At 38.4% G+C, this 18,131-nt stretch overlaps 1 protein-coding gene across 1 annotated transcript in view; it reads left to right on the top strand.

The window, feature by feature from the left end:
- CHSY3 (chondroitin sulfate synthase 3) overlaps nucleotides 1-18,131 on the top strand; it is a 271,179-nt gene that overhangs the window by 91,371 nt on the left and 161,677 nt on the right. The gene's annotated exons all lie outside the window — the stretch shown is intronic.

Below are 18,131 nucleotides of genomic sequence, written 5' to 3'. Positions count from 1 at the left end.
TGTAAATGGAAGCAGCCATGGGTGATACATTAAAAACAGCGTGGGCAGGCTCTTACTGGGTGAAGGGCTGGAAGGAAGAGAAAGAGACAAAGGAGAGGAGGAGGGGCCCAGGAAGAAGCGGAGGATTCTTGTGGATTGGGACATCAGGGAAGCAGGTAACTGTTAGTCCTTTGATTTAAAAAAGTGCAAGGAATAATGCTTTTCTGGAGACTTTAGGGAAAATGCAGTTGTTTCCTGGAAGTCTCGAGGTAGCTGCACTGCAGGGGTGCCCTGTCTCTGTTTAGAGTGTATGAGTAGATGCATCCTATAGTACAAACTACTTTTTGTTGCTCCATTTAATTCTGACCAGCCAGGGTGGAGAAGGAACCTTTTAGTCAATTAAAGTTGTTCCGTAGCTTTCTCGTGAAAAGGAGAGCTTTTCTGGGCATTCCGTCAGCAATTCAAATCAGCCACAGAACTGTGTAAGCCAGCTTGCTGACACTGAAGACTGCGCACATTCTCTTCCGGGATGTTACACGCCTTTGCTAAGGCACCACATGTCCTTTGCCTCTCAGTCACAACAATAAAAGTAAATTAAAATCTGACTAGAGGTCAATAACACATTACCTTGGCATTGCAACTAAATGATTTCCCTGATTAAGCCGGTATGGTTTTCCAAAGGAATAAAAATATCTCCCCTAGTCCGTATTTTTTTTTATAACATTTGATTTTATATAAACCTACCAGTTAGAAACCAGAAATCACTGAGTTATTGCTATTTTTAATTACAAAAAGGTGCTGAAGTCAACTATAAATATAACATCAGATACAGAATGGAAGGAATCAGCTTTTCTTAGTACCTACGTATTTTATCTTAAATTATTGAACACATTTCATAGTCTTTAGATTTTCAGATGGAATATAGTTTTCTATCAGTCTGGCAAAGCAAGAAAGCAACCTTGAAACCTTTTATTAGCAGTATTGTAAGCAGAGGAGATGAATTGTGATCAGTTGTCTTACCCATCAATATACCCCCATGTTTTATGAAAATTCACTTTTAAATTTCTGTTCTGCCTAAAGATTTTGCTCAAAAGAACCAAGCCATTTCTAACTGTGACATACTAGTCTATTTGAGGCAATTTCCTAACAAATCCCCAGTTACACCATGTTACATCAAACTGTGCTCTAAAGACAGTAGTTTTAGATTTAAATGCTCACACATATCCATTATTGTTGTTACTATCATTACTATCTTAATAGATAAAACAATAACCAACCTTTGTTCAGTGTTCTGAGTGTTTGAGTGTCTTGAGTGGTGTTTTCAGTGTTTTGAATGACCAACAGGGTTTGGCACTTGAAACCCTGTTCTGACTGCTTTATAAATATTGTCACTTAATTTTCATCCCAACTATTAAGAAGCGGGAACTGCTGTATGCTGTTTCAGAGGAAAATCTGAGCTCAGAATGCGTACGTGATTTGCTCGATTTTGTGTGGCAAACTAATGTATCTTGGACTCAGGATTCTAGTTCAAATCATTCATTCTGTCTCCAGCACCCGTTAGCCACTATACCCTGTCATCTGAGAATGATCTGCTTCTAAAACATCTGCATACATTAAAAAAAAATAGTGCACATTCACAGAAGATGCATTTATTTCATTTAGACAATGAATACGTAGTAAGAGAGTTCCAGCTGTGTTAAATAACCCCTTGTTAAGACCACAATTCACAGGTTAGAAAACCCTGCATTCAAGTTTTGACATTTTTTTCTTCTTTCTTAATTTTTCTTTTCCCTCTTCCTTCCTCCTCCCTTTCCTCTCTCATTCTCTTCCTCTCAATCTCTGTCTCTCAACTTCTAGAGAGAGAGCATGAGGTCTGTTAGAACCAAACAGGTCTCATTCCAAAGCCTTCTTTTGTCTTGTGCTAGCCACCTTATTTTGAGAAAGTTACTGAACTTCCCTGAGACTCAGTTTTCCCCTCTTAAAAAAGGAATAATAATATCCTTGTCAGAGTAATTGCCCTTTAAATAATACTGTGTCTGGAAAGTGTTCTAATCATAGTAGCTGTTGTTGTTGTGGTTAAGTTTTGTTATTATTGTCATATTATCATTTTAGGTCGCATCGGAGACTCAGTTTCAATGCTGCTGTCATTGATCCACTCAGCCAGGGCAGCCTGATTGCTCTGTCATTCCTTTAGAGCTGATGGAATGCTTTGTAAGACCATTTGGAAAACTTGTTATTTCAGACACCATCTGTGAATGTCTCAACAAACTGCACAGAAATGATGGCATTTTTGCCTCTCCAAGCCCTAGAGTTGTTTGGGTTTTCAGATATGTTTATTTTTACAACTTCTTAACAACATTTGAACATGTTGTAGACCTTAATGCCAGCAACAGTTTCTGTCTTCCAACCAATATATTGGATTTCTTGATTTGGTTTCTTAGGTCATTGTTAGAAAACACTTGTTTTAAAAAGGCACAGTCAAGTTCTGTCTCAACAAACACCACAGATAAGTTTCCTGTGGTCCAGTTTTTGAAGAAGAGACCTTCTAAACCAGACTGGGTGTTGTAAAGAATTTATTATTATCTTAATAACAGACATATAGCAATTCTAAAGCCTGCCATCTCTGGTGTATGCGTACTGTCACACGGATACACACACACTCTTACATCATTGACTTTCTCTTCTTTATGGCATTTATCGGATCTGCAACATATCTATCTAATAGTTGACTTGTTATGATATGCCTTTCCCACCATACTCACAAACCAATGAAAATAAAGATATTATCTGACCTGTTTTCAATATGTCCTAGTACCAGGCACCATTTCTAAATTCATATGAGTTTTTTAATTTACAAATGAAACTATGTAAATCGCCAATGTCTGGTTCCTGGCTCTCCCCTCCATAAACGTCTGCTGCTTCCTCCTCCTTGGCCATCTTTGCATGAACTTCTGCTAATTAAAGTTTATCAATGGACACATTTCTCTGGTGACTCGAAGTGCATTTTAAAATTTCCAGCTCTTTTGTTTCATCCCTGAAGATTTTTTTAAGCAAGTTAAAGAAAAGCCAGGCTAGTTCGCTGTCTTCCTTTTGTCAAAACCAATATATGACAATACGTGCCATATATACCACTTCACATGACACCCGCATCTCCTCTCAGATTGTAAAGTTCATTGTTTAGTCTGATTTTCCTCAAGCTAGTTTTTTTATTCATTGAAAAAGCTATCCATGAATAATTTTAAAAAAATCAAACAAAAGTAACTGTGCAATGCAATGGAAGTCACATACCAAATTTTCTTTTGTGTTTTGGCTTAACAGTAAGGTATCCAGGAACATTTCAGTCTTATGCCAGCATCTGTGTGTATGCAGATACCTAATGAACACTACACTCACTCTTATAACCCCTGTTATTTTTCCCCCACTTGAAAGGATGTATCTGTAAGATCTTTCTATATTACTACATGAAGATCTGATTCTTTTTCTAAAACAACTGCACAGTATTTCATTGTGAAGATACAATTTTCCATATATTGAATCTATTTGTGAACACTATGGATAGTTTTCAGTCTTTTGATATTTAAAAACAATACTACCATAAATAAATACTTCTCATAAATATATCTGTGGAATGAATTCTTGAAGTAAAACATTAGGTCAAATAGTTTGTGCTTCCTAAGTGGTAATGTCTTGCCAAATTTTGCTCTACATGGGTTGCCACAGTTTATACTCCTACCAAGTTTATGAAAGCATCTTTCTTGCCAACTAGTCACCAATATTATTTATGATCCACCATTTTTAATTTTGTTAATCTGATCAGTGAAAACTGGCAGGTTCTTTCTGAAGCTCTTTTAACTTGCATTCTCTAATTATGCAAAAGCTCAGTATCTTTTAACATATTTCAAACCCATTTACATTATTTTTTTAGTTACCAAATTTTCTTTTATGTTTTTGCTTTAGTTACCAATTTGTAGGAATACTATATTCACTATGCAAGTTGATTCTTTGTCTCCCATACATTTTTTTCTGTTGGTTGTTTGGCTAATTAAATGTTACCCTATTTTCATGCAGAATTTTTAAAAATACATAGTTATTAACCTTTTCTAAGGCTTCTGCCCTGATGTGCCATTCAAAATGGTCTCTCAGGGCACCCATTAACAGCACAATGTAATTCCATCTTTGTATGCAGTATCCGTCCAATTTCAGTCTTGCTCACTAGACTGTAAACTCCACAAGGTCAGGTACTATCTTTCTGTAACTCACTGTGATATGCCCAACACATGATGTGGTACCTGCCTGCTATGGAGCGCCTCTTCGGAAATGTTTATGGAACAAATAAAGGAGGGAAGTAATAAGTGGTATGATGTCATTTATTTACCTAAAATACGTGGGTATTTTTTTTTCACTATTTTTTTTAGTAAGGTATTAATGATATACACTCTTATGAAGGTTTCACATGAAAAAACAGCGTGGTTACTACATTTACCCATATTATTAAGTCCCCCCCATACCCCATTGCAGTCACTGTCCATCAGTGTAGTAAGATGCCACACAGTCACTATTTGCCCTCTCTGTGCTACGCTGTCTTCCCCGTGACCCCTCACACCATGTGTACTAAACATAATACCCCTCAATCCCCTTCTTCCTCTCTCTCCACCCACCCGCCCCCACCGCTAGTTCCTTCTTGGAGTCTGTGAGTCTGCTGCTGTTTTGTTCCTTCAGTTTTGCTTTGTTGTTATGATCCACAAATGAACAACTGAGGGAAATCATTTGGCACTTGTCTTTCTCCGCCTGGCTTATTTCACTGAGCATAATGTCCTCCAGCTCCATCCATGTTGTTGCAAATGGTAGGATTTGTTTCTTTCTTATGGCTGAAAAATATGTGGGTACTCATGTTCAGAGTATGTATTTATCAGAGGCTCAAGTCCCAGTGGCACATAAATTTATCTTCAAAAAGAAAAAAGAAATGATCCTCAATCCAGTTCATGTCAGCACAAGTCACTGAAGACTGTATTTGAAATCATTTCATATTTGCTCTCAGAACTGCTGACTTTTGGGAGGCTGTGTCTTAGTGGTCATTTCTCTCTCACACAGCATCACTTTGTTGGTTCAGAAAGCCAACATCTCTCCCTTGCCAAGAAACTAGTGATGAATTTCAGCAGTATGTCTCAGAAACAGCTAACTTTGAACAGACGTGAAAGATATTTTTTATAAAGATGATCACTGTATTTAAAGAACTCACAACCTTTTGAAAGAATAGACAGTTTTCAGAGAGAATGTTTAAGATTAATAGATGTTTTGCCTTCTGTGGCTTTTTATATGAGATAAGGGCATACTAGGCATGTTTTTCCATCTCTTAGTTTAGAATCATCTTAGGATTGTGTTATCATTTTGAAAAGGCTGCACTATAAAAATAATACCTTTGGTAACAGGTCAAAATAACAAGGTAGATATGGTGAGGGTGTGTAATTTTTATTTGATTGTCAGCAATGAAAGAGTTAATAACTAGAATTATCTCTGATTTTATATTTCAAGTCAACCTAAATTTTATACTTTATTTAAAAATATGCATGTTTTATAAGTCTAAAAGATCTTTCTAACTTAGATTTATATTCAGATATATCATGTCTACCACTTTTTAATTATGAATTCATTATGTGCTCATTTTCACTCCTCCCTCCTCCGACCTGGGTAACATAGAAGTTGACCGTTATTTTATGGACTGTAGGAAAAGCCAGGTACACCCCAGGCTCTCTTTTATGTGTGCGCTCAGGAATTTCAGCAAAGGCTCCACCTTTCTGCCCTTTGGTTCCTTGAAGGTTGAATTCATTCCTCACAGGAAAGAAAAGATTATCTGAGAAACTATCGTGATTCAAAGAGTTTTAGAATTAGGGTCTCTGGAATTTTTTTTTTTAATTCTCCATTTTTTAAAAAACAAGGCATTTGAGTAAGTAGGTCACTGAAGGAAGTGGCGGATGGTGGAGGTGTTCTCAGCGACCCAGTAGGCATGCCATTTTGTGCCTGGGGCCGGGACTGACCCCGGGATCTAGTGAAGGACCTGGGATGGGAACCAGGATGAGCAGGGCCTCGCTGAGAGTGTCTCCCCTCTTCCTTTATCCCACAGGCATAGGACTTAGGGAAGCTTCGGTGAGAATTTATGTATTTTTGCTTCTGTTTGGAGGTAGGGTATATGCATAGAGTAATTTAAAAGCCTGTGTATTAGCTATTCTTCAGAGTAATTTCATAAAAATGAATGGTATATGATTTTTAAAAGATCTTTATGCTCACAAAAATTGGCATCCCTTATTCTGAACATACCCTCACCAATAACTTGCTGTGTTTCTAGGTTAGGGGAATACAAAAGTCTGTATGAATGCAATTGACATTCAGAGATATAACGCACAAACAGAATCCCATGTGAACCAAAGAAGACTAAAAAAAGAACCTAAGACGGTTAATTAAAATTGTGGCTGGTTTCCTTTAGGTTATTGATATGTAAGCCAATACTTACATTTGAATTACTCTCTATGCCCTTGTTCTATGCTTTTGAACCCGTGACTTCAGGAACAGATGACGTCAGTGCCCTGGACCTGACGGTAGTGCAGGATGGCTTCCTTCTGCCTCTCTCTGTTATCCCCTGTGAGAACAGTCTGAATCTCTGTGTCGGATGGCCCGGGATTCAGGCCCAATTCTGCAAAGCCTACACAGTTAAGGTACAGGCTTTTTTTGGAAAAATGTACGCAGCCAAAGATCAACAAAGGGAGAGAAGGCGTGGGGGCCTCTCTTCCTCCTGCCTTTCCACAGAGAAACGGGTCATGGCGATGGCGCTTCTGGAGCCCCACTGTCGGAAGGGGACACACAGGCCGAAGGGGGCCACCAAGCCTGGAATTTGGTTATGAAATGTTTAACAGCCTAGAAATGCCAACTGCCCAGTGCTTACGGACCTAACTCCTGGGGGAGACAGTCGCCTCTGATGATAATTTTGGGTCGTGAGAACCTGAGCCTGCAGAGCCCACCCTCCTGTCAGGGGACGGGGGACCCTGCCCCCCAGACCTGCCAACTCATTGTCTCGGCAACCAGAGTACTCGTGGTCATTTTCAGGTGACCCTGATCCTGGTGCTGTGATGGAGAGCCACTGAGAGGCATTAGAGTCTAAGAGACAAATGATTAAGGTAGTTGGAACCTGGTTTCTTTCTTTCCTTTTCCTTCCCTCTCCCTTGCCTCCCCATCCCCCCTTCCCTTCCCCTCCCCCTCTCCCTCTCCCTCTCCCTCCCTCTTCCCCTCCCCCTCCAGCTCTCCGGCTGCTTCCCCCTCTTCTTCCCCCTCCCCTCCCCCTCTTCCTCCCCTCCCATCCCCCTCCACTGCCCTTCCCGTCCCCCTCCCCCTTCCCTTCCCCTCCCCCTCTCCGTCTACCTTTCTTTTCCCCTTCCCCTCCAGCTCTCCCGCTGCTTCCCCGTCCCCCTCGGCTTCCCCCTCTCCCTCCACCTCGCCTCCCCTCTCCCTAAGCCTCCCATCCCCCTTCCCTCCCCTCTCCCTCCCTCTTCCACGCTCCCTCCCCTCCCCCTCTTTCCACTTCCCCTCCCCCTCTCTCTTTCCTTCTCTACCTCCTTCCCTTCCTTCCTCCCTCCCTTCCTTCTTATTTTAATTCATTTAGCCACACTCCAACCTAGTTGTGCTCCTAAATACCTTTATAAATGCTTTCATTTCCTTGTTTCTGGATTACCTCTTGTTTGCCTTGTTTTTACATTTCCTGTGTCCAGTCCTGGTTTCCTCATGTCACTTTGCACAAGGAGTGCCGTCAGGACTTCTCAGGTACCTCTCTGCTCCACCTGATTTGTTCTGAGCTGTCCTTCAGCCGCTGAGATCAGCAGTGCGTGTTGTCAGGCGGTTTGCCCTGTTGCTTGATGTCACCCGTAGGGCCGTTGCTAATTCAGCTGTTAGGATTCTGGACAGGATTATGGAAGACACCTGGGTTTCCTGTTTTTGAAGCTCTGTTTTTGAACTTGTTATTCAGGTAATAAGGTTTTCATGAGGTACAATGCCTTGTTGTAGTACAATTTTTCGGGTATGTAGGAAAGATATGTCTTTGTTTCCTTTGGATAGAGAGCAGGTTTTCAAGGAGCGATGTTGTTCCTTGTGGATTTATAGTTTTCAGTGCGCCCTTTCTGACTTGTGTCTGATAGGTGATCAACCAAAATGGTGAACTCATTTGAAAAACAAAATGACTTGAAGCCCTGTGTCTGGGGCCTCATGGGAGCTCGAGTTAGACTGAGCAAACGGCAGGGCGCTGTTGGGCAGGGCTGCCTGAGGAGGCAAGGTGGAGAGGGTAAACCAGATGGGCTAAAAATCATATTTAATTTTAAAAGTGAGAAAGCAAAACAAAAATATTCTGAAAAACAAAGGAAGAAGAATTTCAGAGTTCTTCCCTGGGCCATCTGAGACCTTGAAGTCCAGTTTTATCTAACGCGGTATGATGAGGAAAATTCAGTGTACCCTGCAGAGTGGGCTTAGGCACCTTAAACCTCAGAGGTTGATTCAGATGTACACAATTTTTTTAATGTCATCCTTTGACATGTCATGAATCAATTTTTATCCCATCTTTTGTTTACTTTTTAAGGGTGAGTTGTTTCTTACATACTGAAAAACTGATCTTAAAGCATTTGTGTTTTGGATAACTTATTATAAATCCCCTATTTGCCTTGTGCTTAAATCAAAAAAGCAACGATGTAAGAGTTTAACCAGGATTCAGTATCACTTTTATGCTCATTGTTGAAAAGGGTTTTTTCATTTTCATTTCAGGGTGATGCTCACAACTATTACAGTCATTATAGTGCTGAAATTTGAGCTTCAAAAAAAGTGTTTCCATGAATGAAATTGCTATATGGGACATTCAGTAAGTTTGTAAGCTAACTAGAACACTTGATAAACATCTGATTCTTGGTCCACATTGTATGGAGAAATTTCTGATGTGAATGAGAGCTGTTCACCATTTTCATAGCTGTTCAGGTTTATTGAGGTATAATTGACAAAATAAAAATGTGATGATTTGATATACATGTAACACTGTGAAAGGATTCTCTCCATCTAGCTAGTGAACATATCCATCACCTCACCTATTTATTTGTTGATTTCTTTCTTTATTTTTGGTGAGGACTTAGAAATTCTACTGTCTTAGAAAATTTCAGTTATATGTTAGTGTTAAAACTAGGTCAACATGTCATATGTTAAATCCTCAGACCTTATTCATCTTATAGCTGAAAGTTTGTACCCTTTCACCAACTTCTCCTTATTTCCCACCCCCAACTCCCAGCAGCCACTATTCTATTCTCCATTTCTATGAGTTTGACTTTTTTTTAGATTCCATATATAAGTGATAGTATGCAGTATTTATCTTTCTCCATCAGATTTACCTCACTTAACTTAGTTCCATCCATGTTGTTGCAAATAGCAAGAATTCTTTCTTTCTGAATAATATTCAGAAATATTCGTGGTTAATATTCCACATTTTCTTTTTCCATGCCTCCATTTGTGGACACTTGGGTCAGTGTCTTGGCTACTGTGAGTAAGGGTGCAGTGAACATGGGGGTACAAATACCTCTTTGACACCCTGTTTTCATTTCCTTCAGATACATACCCAGAAGTAGATTGCTAGATCATATGATGGCTCTATTTTTAAGTTTTTGAGGAAGCTCCATATATTTTTCCATAGAGGGTGTATCACTTTACTTTCCCAGCAGTAGTGCAAGAGGGTTGCCCTTTCTCCACATCCTCACCAATACTTGTGATCTCTCCTCTTTTTGTTGACAGCGATTCTAATAGGTGTGAGGTTTTCATTTGCGTTTCTATGATGAGTAGTGATGTTGAGCACCTTTTCATGTACCTGTTGGCCATGTGTATGCTTTCTTTGGAAAAATGTCTGTTCAGATCTTCCCAGCTTTTAATAATTTTTTTTTTGTGCTATTGAGTTATTTGAGGTCTATGTATATTTGAATAAGAACCCCTTGTCAGATACATGAATTGCAACTATTTTCTCCCATTCTGTAGGTTTCCTTTTCATTTGTTGATAATTTCCTTTGCTGGGCAAAGGCTTTTAAGTTTGATGTGCAGTCGACCCTGGAACAATGCATGCAATCAAAAATCCTCATTTAACTTTTGACTCTCCAAAAATTCAACTAATGCCGTACTGTTGACCAGGAAGCCTTACCAATAACATAAAGTTAATTAATACCTATTTTTTATGTTGTATGTGTTACATACTGCATACTTAACAATAAAGTAAGCTAGAGGAAGGAAAATGTTTTTTCAAGTTGTTGTGAATGTTCAAATATTTTTTCCAATGCATTTATTGAAAAAAATCCCCAGGTAAGTGGACCCATACAGTTCGAACCTGTGCTGTAATGCCATTTTTTCACTTTTTCTTTTGTTGCCTTTGCTTTTGGTGTTAAATCCAAAAATTATTGCCAAGACCCAGGTCAAGGACCTTACTATGTTTTCTTCTAGGAGTTTTACAGTTTTAAGTCTTTAATCAACCTTGAATTGATTTTTTGTGTGTGGTGTAAGATAGGGATCTAGTTTCATTCTCTTGCTATCCAACATGGTTTATTGAAATGTTAGACTTGGCCTAAATATCTCATATGACATGGATATTTATTTAATGGCTGGTTTGGTAGGATAGCCATTTTTTTGGTTTTATGTTTGTTTTCCTTTGAGAACTTACTTGAGATCTCTACCTGGTGTATGTATGTTCTGAAACATGCAAAGCCATTGATAAATTGGATATTCTCTGGATTTATGCAATTTTTATGGTTGCTCTGTTTTACTCATACTGTAATTTCTGAGAAGCTAAAATGTAGGAAGGAATTTATCTATTGTTTGTTTTTGGATTCTTCATTTGGTGGTCATTCAATCCACTCTTCTTAAATAAAACTATATTTTTTCTTATCTGAACCACAAAAAGTGAAGTTGAATATTGAGTCACAAATAATGAATAGTGCAGTATCTTTCATTAAGTAAGCTTGTATTTTGCCACATTTAAGATTTTTATGTATTTGAGTGTCCGTGATACAATTCTGTTTACTTTGAAAATTTTTAAGTCTGCTAAAGTAGAAATACAAATTGGAAGTTGGTCTTTACTAATGACGACTTAAAGTAAAAAATAAGAAAACACATAAAACTACATTTACCCAGCTATTTTCCTGAATTGCTTCTGTTTTTTTTTTTTTTTGTTGTTGTTAATAATTTCTGCTTGAACAAGGAAGAGATAGGATGGGATAACCAAAAATAGGATATTTGGTTAGGGTGAGAAAACCTAAAAATAATCTAGTTTTAAAAATTGGCATTTGGGGACTGAGGGGGCTCTGAGTTATTTGCATGTATCTACAAGGGGACCATTCTTAAAGTAAATATTTAAAAGTGATTTGGATTGCTTAGGAAACTAGGAAATAATATTTATAAGACTAGAAGATAATGAGGTAGGGCCTGAACAGACTTGTCACTTTAAAATTACGTTTATGCATGTTTTAATGTATTTTTCTTATCACCTAATATCATATAATCTAATCTTATTTTGTAAGTAACAATTTTTACGATATATAATTTGATATATCATATTAAGTGATTGAGTAAGTGAATATTATTTGAACATTTTCTGAAGATAATGGTTTGTGTGTATATTTAGCATTAGACAACTTGAAAATTCCATTTCAACAGCACATATTTGAACTCAATATATTAAGCTTTTTAAGGACCTTACAGAGCCCAGTTTGGGAAGAATTACCATTATTTAAATAAAAAATCAACTGACACTTTAACAAGTCATCCCTTAAAAAATATATTATTATTATGTGTAATAAAAATAAAAGTTAATTTTAAAAAAGTCACTCCAGTAGTATAATTGCTGCATATGACTCAACACAATACTAAATTTAAATTTAAACTTACATCAACATTCTGAAGATATTATGAAACTTTAAAACCTATGATGTTTAGCAATCATCTGTTTCTTTTGATTGCATTCTCAGTCTGGAGTTTTTTTCCAGTAAGATTTCAAATTAAAGAATTTGAAAAAGATCATTTCAACCTTTATTTTTTTATGTCCAGTAAGGCAATAATACCTTCTCTCCTAAGCACACTAACATTCTCAATTGCCAATTTGAAATGAGGTCATCTCTAAAATATACAATTGAAAGAGAGAGATAATGCACCCCTTATCCCCAAATAATTTATTTAGCTCAAGAATACATTAATTCATGCCTTTTCTTCTTTCTGGTTTATCTTCATTGTGTCATCAGCACATGTATATTGCCTCCCTAGTCTGCTGAGAGTGTAACTACAGATAACGGGAATCCCAGAGACGTAAGATATGAAACTCAGTCTACCAGGTAAACTGTACATGAACGAATATACAGCACATGGGGTCCATACTAATGTATGTCAAATGTGTGTGCCGAAAGTGAGCACACATTTGCAGGAAGTGCAGGGGTGGGTGTTTGAGTCAGTGGGGTCTAAGTGAGCTCTGTGTTCTTGGATTACACGTGGATATAGCCCTCAGGACTGGCAGAAAGCAGAAACAAAGAGGGAACATTTTCTAAGCTGTGGGAATTTGGGTTAGGATGTGGCATTAGGACGGTGCCTGGATGGTTTGTCAGGAAGAGGTCAGATCACGTGTAACGTGGGTGGTAGGGCTGCAGAAGCATGAGTGTTCTTTCTGTGTAACTCCTGAAGGTCTGAGCTGAGGGTGACAAGTGCTAAAGACCCAGCTGTGTCAGATGGAGCAGAGGGTGGTGAGTTTTTTGAGTTTTGTGGGTTGGGATACTGTGTTTGAAAATGTCTCGTGAAATAACCATTTATGCTACTGATTTTGATTCTGAGAGCTCCTAATATTTAAGTGATAAATGAAATGCTGTGCTTTCTAAATACTGCCTTGAATTACCCAAAAGACAGACGAAACACAGTGTAGCACATCAGCAAACTGTCCTCAAAAATATGAAACAATTTGATGTTTTTAAGGCTGGCTTTGCTGGTTTCATTAATAGGAAAAAAAATCATGCTTTATGATTTTAAAATGTGTCCATTTCAATTGCATATAGAAAGAGAGTATATTTTCTGTGTTTGGAGCCTCAAGAAAATGTATATAATCCTGTATGGATATCACCATTAAGAAGGCGCCTAGTCTACAGTGCTGGATAACCCAAAAGACCAATTGACTCTTCAAAGAAACTATAGACCAGTGGCTCTCAAATGATAATGTCATATTCATCTAGGAATCTTGCTAAAAATGCATATTCTGATTCAGTAGGTCTGGAAGGGAGCCAGGGAGTCTGCATTTCTAACAAGCCCTCAGGTTAATAGTAATGATACCTGATCTTGGACTACACCTTGAATAATACAATGGAATTTTCAACAAGCCGGTCTCCTAATGTATAGTACATGGACAGTAACTGACGCTGTGTTGTTATGTGTTGATTTGTATTTAAAGAACTCTATTAAGCTTCCATCAAACAATCTTTAAGTACTGGGAAGGATTCATCATTCTTATTTTTTCCTTGATGTTGTTTTCATTTCCTTGATGTTGTCACTTCCGTTACTAATCTTGCCTGAAGAACAAAAGGTGGTAAAAGGTGTTTATCACCATCCTCAAGAATTTTCGACTTAGAAGAGGAGATAAAGATTTTGTGTTGACAAATTGTATCTGCACTAGTGGGGGGTGAGGATTTAATAATAATGGGCAATTATTGAACCACTGTGGTGTACATTTGAAACCAATATAAGACTGTATATCAATGATACTTCAATTTAAAAAAAAGATACTCAATTAGGACAAAAGGCCATGCATAGACTGTAGCAGTGTCTGGACTGAGCAGAAAAAGCAGTGTGGTGCAAGTGATGTTTCTGTTAGCCCACCGTTTATGAACACTATTATTAATAAGATAGTGTTCAAGGAAAGGAAGGGCCCTAGACTTCCTGAAATACAGAAATCATGTTGAGGGTTAATAAGCCTTGAGGTGAAAATAGCATAGTAGACCTAGAATTTCTGCTTGGATTTTATTTTGAAGGCAGTGGGCACCATTAAAGGCTCTGAGATAATAGGGAAGGAAGTGCTGAAAGATGATCAAGCAATACATCAAAAATCTTAATATAGAGTGTAGTGTAGGTGAAACTGGTGAGTCTGAAGATAAGTGGGTGACTTGGAGATTGCTGTAACCATCCAGCCTTGATAAGGACCGAGAAGAAAGCAATAACCATGGAAACTGGAAGACACTGATAAGAGACAGATGTATGTAGGCTTTCCTTTTTTTACCAGTAGTTTCTTTAGGGTCCTTTGAAGTCCTCTGAGGAAAAGAATCCTGTGGGCAGTTTCTTCCTTTGTGTGTTTTCTATTGCTGCTCAGCAGGTGCGGAGGTGTGATATGTAAGGTCTGTGTTTAGGATGCCACCTGCCTCCACATGTTCTGGAGCTTAGTGGCTGCACCACGTTGTGATTCCTGCAGCTCATTTTCCCCCACTCTGAACTTGAGATCCCCTAACAAGCTAGTCTCAAGATTGCCCCAGGCTTTCTTGAGTCAGTAATGTTCCCACTGCCTCTCCCCTGGGTCTTTTACTATCTGCAGGCACTTCAGGGGGAACTTTCCAGTCCTGCTGGCAGAGGAGAGCCATGAAAGAGAAACAGTTGCCAGGCTGACCCAATCTCCTGAGGCGCCCTTATTATTCTATTTTCTCCAATAAGTTAGGAAGGCTTTTAAAAAGTGTCTTTTCAAGGTGACCTCATTCCATATTCCCTTCTCTTGAACAATGTTTACATTTACTTATTCGTTGTTCCCTTCAGACAAGTTGAGTGCTCACACTCTAAGTAAATTTTTGAAAATAATCCTATGAACAATCTTTTGTAGCAGAATGTAAGGCTTACTAAACATAGCTTGGGAACACATTCAAAGAAACCATAGCAAAGTATGAAGCAATGATATGAAGCGGTTTTAACACAGAAACTACAGAAAGTAACAAAAACAGCTTTGTTTCCAACTTGCTTTTATGCTATCACCAAGAGATAGGAAAACCAATCCTAACCCTATGCAGGCCACTTAGAACAAGGGAGTCACTCTTGGGAGAATGGCGTTGAAGGACATGTGATTCCTTTGTGAAACCACTGTATTTCCTATTAAGTGGCCTGGGGGTCACAGCTGGGTGCCCGCTACCTGGTAATTGTACATGGGAATTGCCCCTGAAGAGAATCAAAGTATATTGGAGAGGCACACTTTTTAAGTTCTTTTATTTGGTAACAGACAAACTTCTCCAAGCTCAACTATTTTGTTTTTCTTTTTAAAGGGAGAATATGATCTGGATTTAAGGAAATCATGTTAACTTAGTGGAAATATAAGTGAGTCTGTGTTTGCCAAATAAATTGCTAGGCCTTCTGCCCCAGGTAAACCTCTCCTGGCTTTTTAACACATATTCAGAAATGTTATTGTTGAACCTGAGAAACATCCGTTCATCTCCAACTATTTAACATACTTAATGAATAACCATAAAATGGTTCTTGAGTAATCAAGATAATAAATCATTTTGCAGTACTCTGCCTCTGGTTCAACCTATGCTTTGTGTATTCTGACATAGCTTTGTGCCTCTGAGGGGACTTCCTGTTGGGAAGGACTTCGTGATCATTACATTAGGTCAAATAGATTTTTTGGAGTTTTGTTATTTATAAAATTAAATGATTTGATAACTTCACTAGCCAGCTTTGCTGCTCTATTCTAGCACATCTCAGAATAAATTTTTTTCTAAAATGTGCTCTATTCCCATTTAACTATTTGCATATCTCTTTGTTTGAAGAGTAATTGCTCTCTTATAGTTACCATTCAATATTATCAGATCTCAACATGGATTCTAGGACATATATTTTGCCCTTTGCTCCTTTATTCCAATATTTATTCATCTCCCACAGTTAATATCTTGTTGCTCTTATCTTCCTAGTATCTCTTAATTCTATCACCTCCTCTTTATTCTTGTCTCCTCACTGTGGCTCCCCTCCTCCTCTGTTCAAACCCTTATCCCTTCTCGCCTGATTATCACAATGTCTACCTGTTAGCCTATGTCCATACTGACTGGAACTTCGGCTGGCTTAGCCCAGCGATAGGATAAGCAGAGTCCTGTTTCCCTCATAGAACGCCTTTTGGTTTTTACTGACTAAAAACTTTGTGGAATGTTTTTAGTTGCTCTTTGCATTGGAAAATCTTGGAAGTGTTCATTTTAGCAAAGATGCATCAGGTTGACTGTCAACTAAAGGTTTATGCATCTTTAGTAGCACCGGTATTAAAGGCCATGAGAGGCTATGCTACTCTTCACAAAGGTCTGTGATTTTACCATCATGTCCCATCTGGAAATGGTAGCTTATAGATATTTCAGATGTGGTCTAGAAAAACGTTAGGGATTTGGGTTGCCTTGTCATGCATTATAATTCTTTCTACTTAAAATAATGGGAAATAAGCTTCTGCTTGTATTTTGCTGAAGAACTTCAGAGCATCTTGTTTTCATGGGTTATGAGGTTGAGAATGACAGGCATATGTGTTCTTCACACTGTGGTCTTAGAGCTCTTACAAAGCACACTTTTGACCCTCCAATCCAGATTTTCTTCTGGCTCTCCCACATCTTTCTTGATCAAAGTTCACGCTCTACTCGTTCTGGAGAAAGCCTTCTCTACCTCCCCATAACTTCTCACACTGCCCTTCTGGCAGTCTCCACCTAGGACCACGTGTATCTAAACCACCTGATACAATATTAAAAATGTCAATTCCCAGTCTGTTTCCCAGATATACAGAAATGGAGATTACATGAGGTCTGCTGACCTCTGTTTTGGCTACTGAAGCCCTGTGCCCTCCTCAAAGTATCAAGACATTTCAAGCCTGCTTATGTTTGTTTTCGTGCAGCCCTTTATCAAACCCCCTTCCATGCCATGGTATTTTCAGTTATTCACATGTTTCTTCTTCTTAACTCTGTTATAGACTCTCAAGAGAAGGAGCGACTTTTCCTTCAGTGTTCTGTCCCCAGACTTCGGTGTGCAGCACGTGTCCCCCATCTTAGTGCCTGATATGTAGGCAAATGAAAATCTTTCTGCAAAGGTGGTAATAAGCCTTGGAAGCAGGACCTGTTTATTTGTTGTTATATTGCCAATATTTATACAGCATCTGCTCTTATATTTTCTTTATTACATACAACATGATTCATTTAGTTGTCCGGATTCACAGCTCCAGCAAGCATGTATTAGCACCGTCTCCATAATCTTCACTAAGGCGTTAGGGCTGAGTAATGAGCTAAGACATCTCTGGGTTCTGCACCTACACTGGTGGTCATAACGCTCCCTCACCTCCACCATGACCACTGTGCTCCCATTAGCAATATTCCTTAACTAGCAACGTTGGGATTGTTTGAATGTCTTATTTTCAGTCATAACTGAATTCCTATTCTAACTACATCCATGCAACCTTTTTTCTTTATACTCTGCTAAATACAGGAGAGAATTAGTGGGGGAAAAAAAAGCTTTTCTTCTCAGTTTCCATGGTAATGGAGCCTTCTATGTGTTTAACCAGGAACGAATGCCAGCACACCCTGTTTTTCTCCTCTCTTTCTCATACACATGCACACAACTGCATGCACATACATGAACACATACACACACCTACATACCAAACATGCACCACAGAGTTTATTCTGGCAAATCTTGTCAATACCAGAAAATTTTTAATACTTCTTTTTTACTTCAGTTAATTTGTCTTACCCAGTGCTGTTTCCCTGATCAGAAAAGGGTAAACACTATCTAATTTCAGGCGTATAATAAATATTTAGAAATGAGAAAGGACAAAGTATGTTCACGTTTTCAAAACACATTATAACTATCAGGGTTGTGGGGACTTTGGCTTCTCTAATTACTAGTATTACAATAAAAATGGGAAGTTGATAGTTTTTATTTCTATTGTTTCCTCATTGTTTTGCCAATACACAGTTTATGTAATTGTGTGCCATCTATTGGAAGGGCCCACATAACTGGTGAGGCACATGGAGTGCAGGGCTAACTAACTGCATTATCCTGTGTTGCTATGAGTGAATTATGTCACTTGTTGGAAAAATAGATCAAATTTCTTTTAATCCCTGAAAGGGTGAATTTGC

The sequence above is a fragment of the Manis javanica genome, chromosome 14, assembly GCF_040802235.1.
Source record: "Manis javanica isolate MJ-LG chromosome 14, MJ_LKY, whole genome shotgun sequence".
Taxonomy (NCBI): Eukaryota; Metazoa; Chordata; class Mammalia; order Pholidota; family Manidae; genus Manis; species Manis javanica.
The sequence above is the reverse complement of the archived record's forward strand: the minus strand, read 5'-3'. Positions and strand labels throughout refer to the sequence as shown.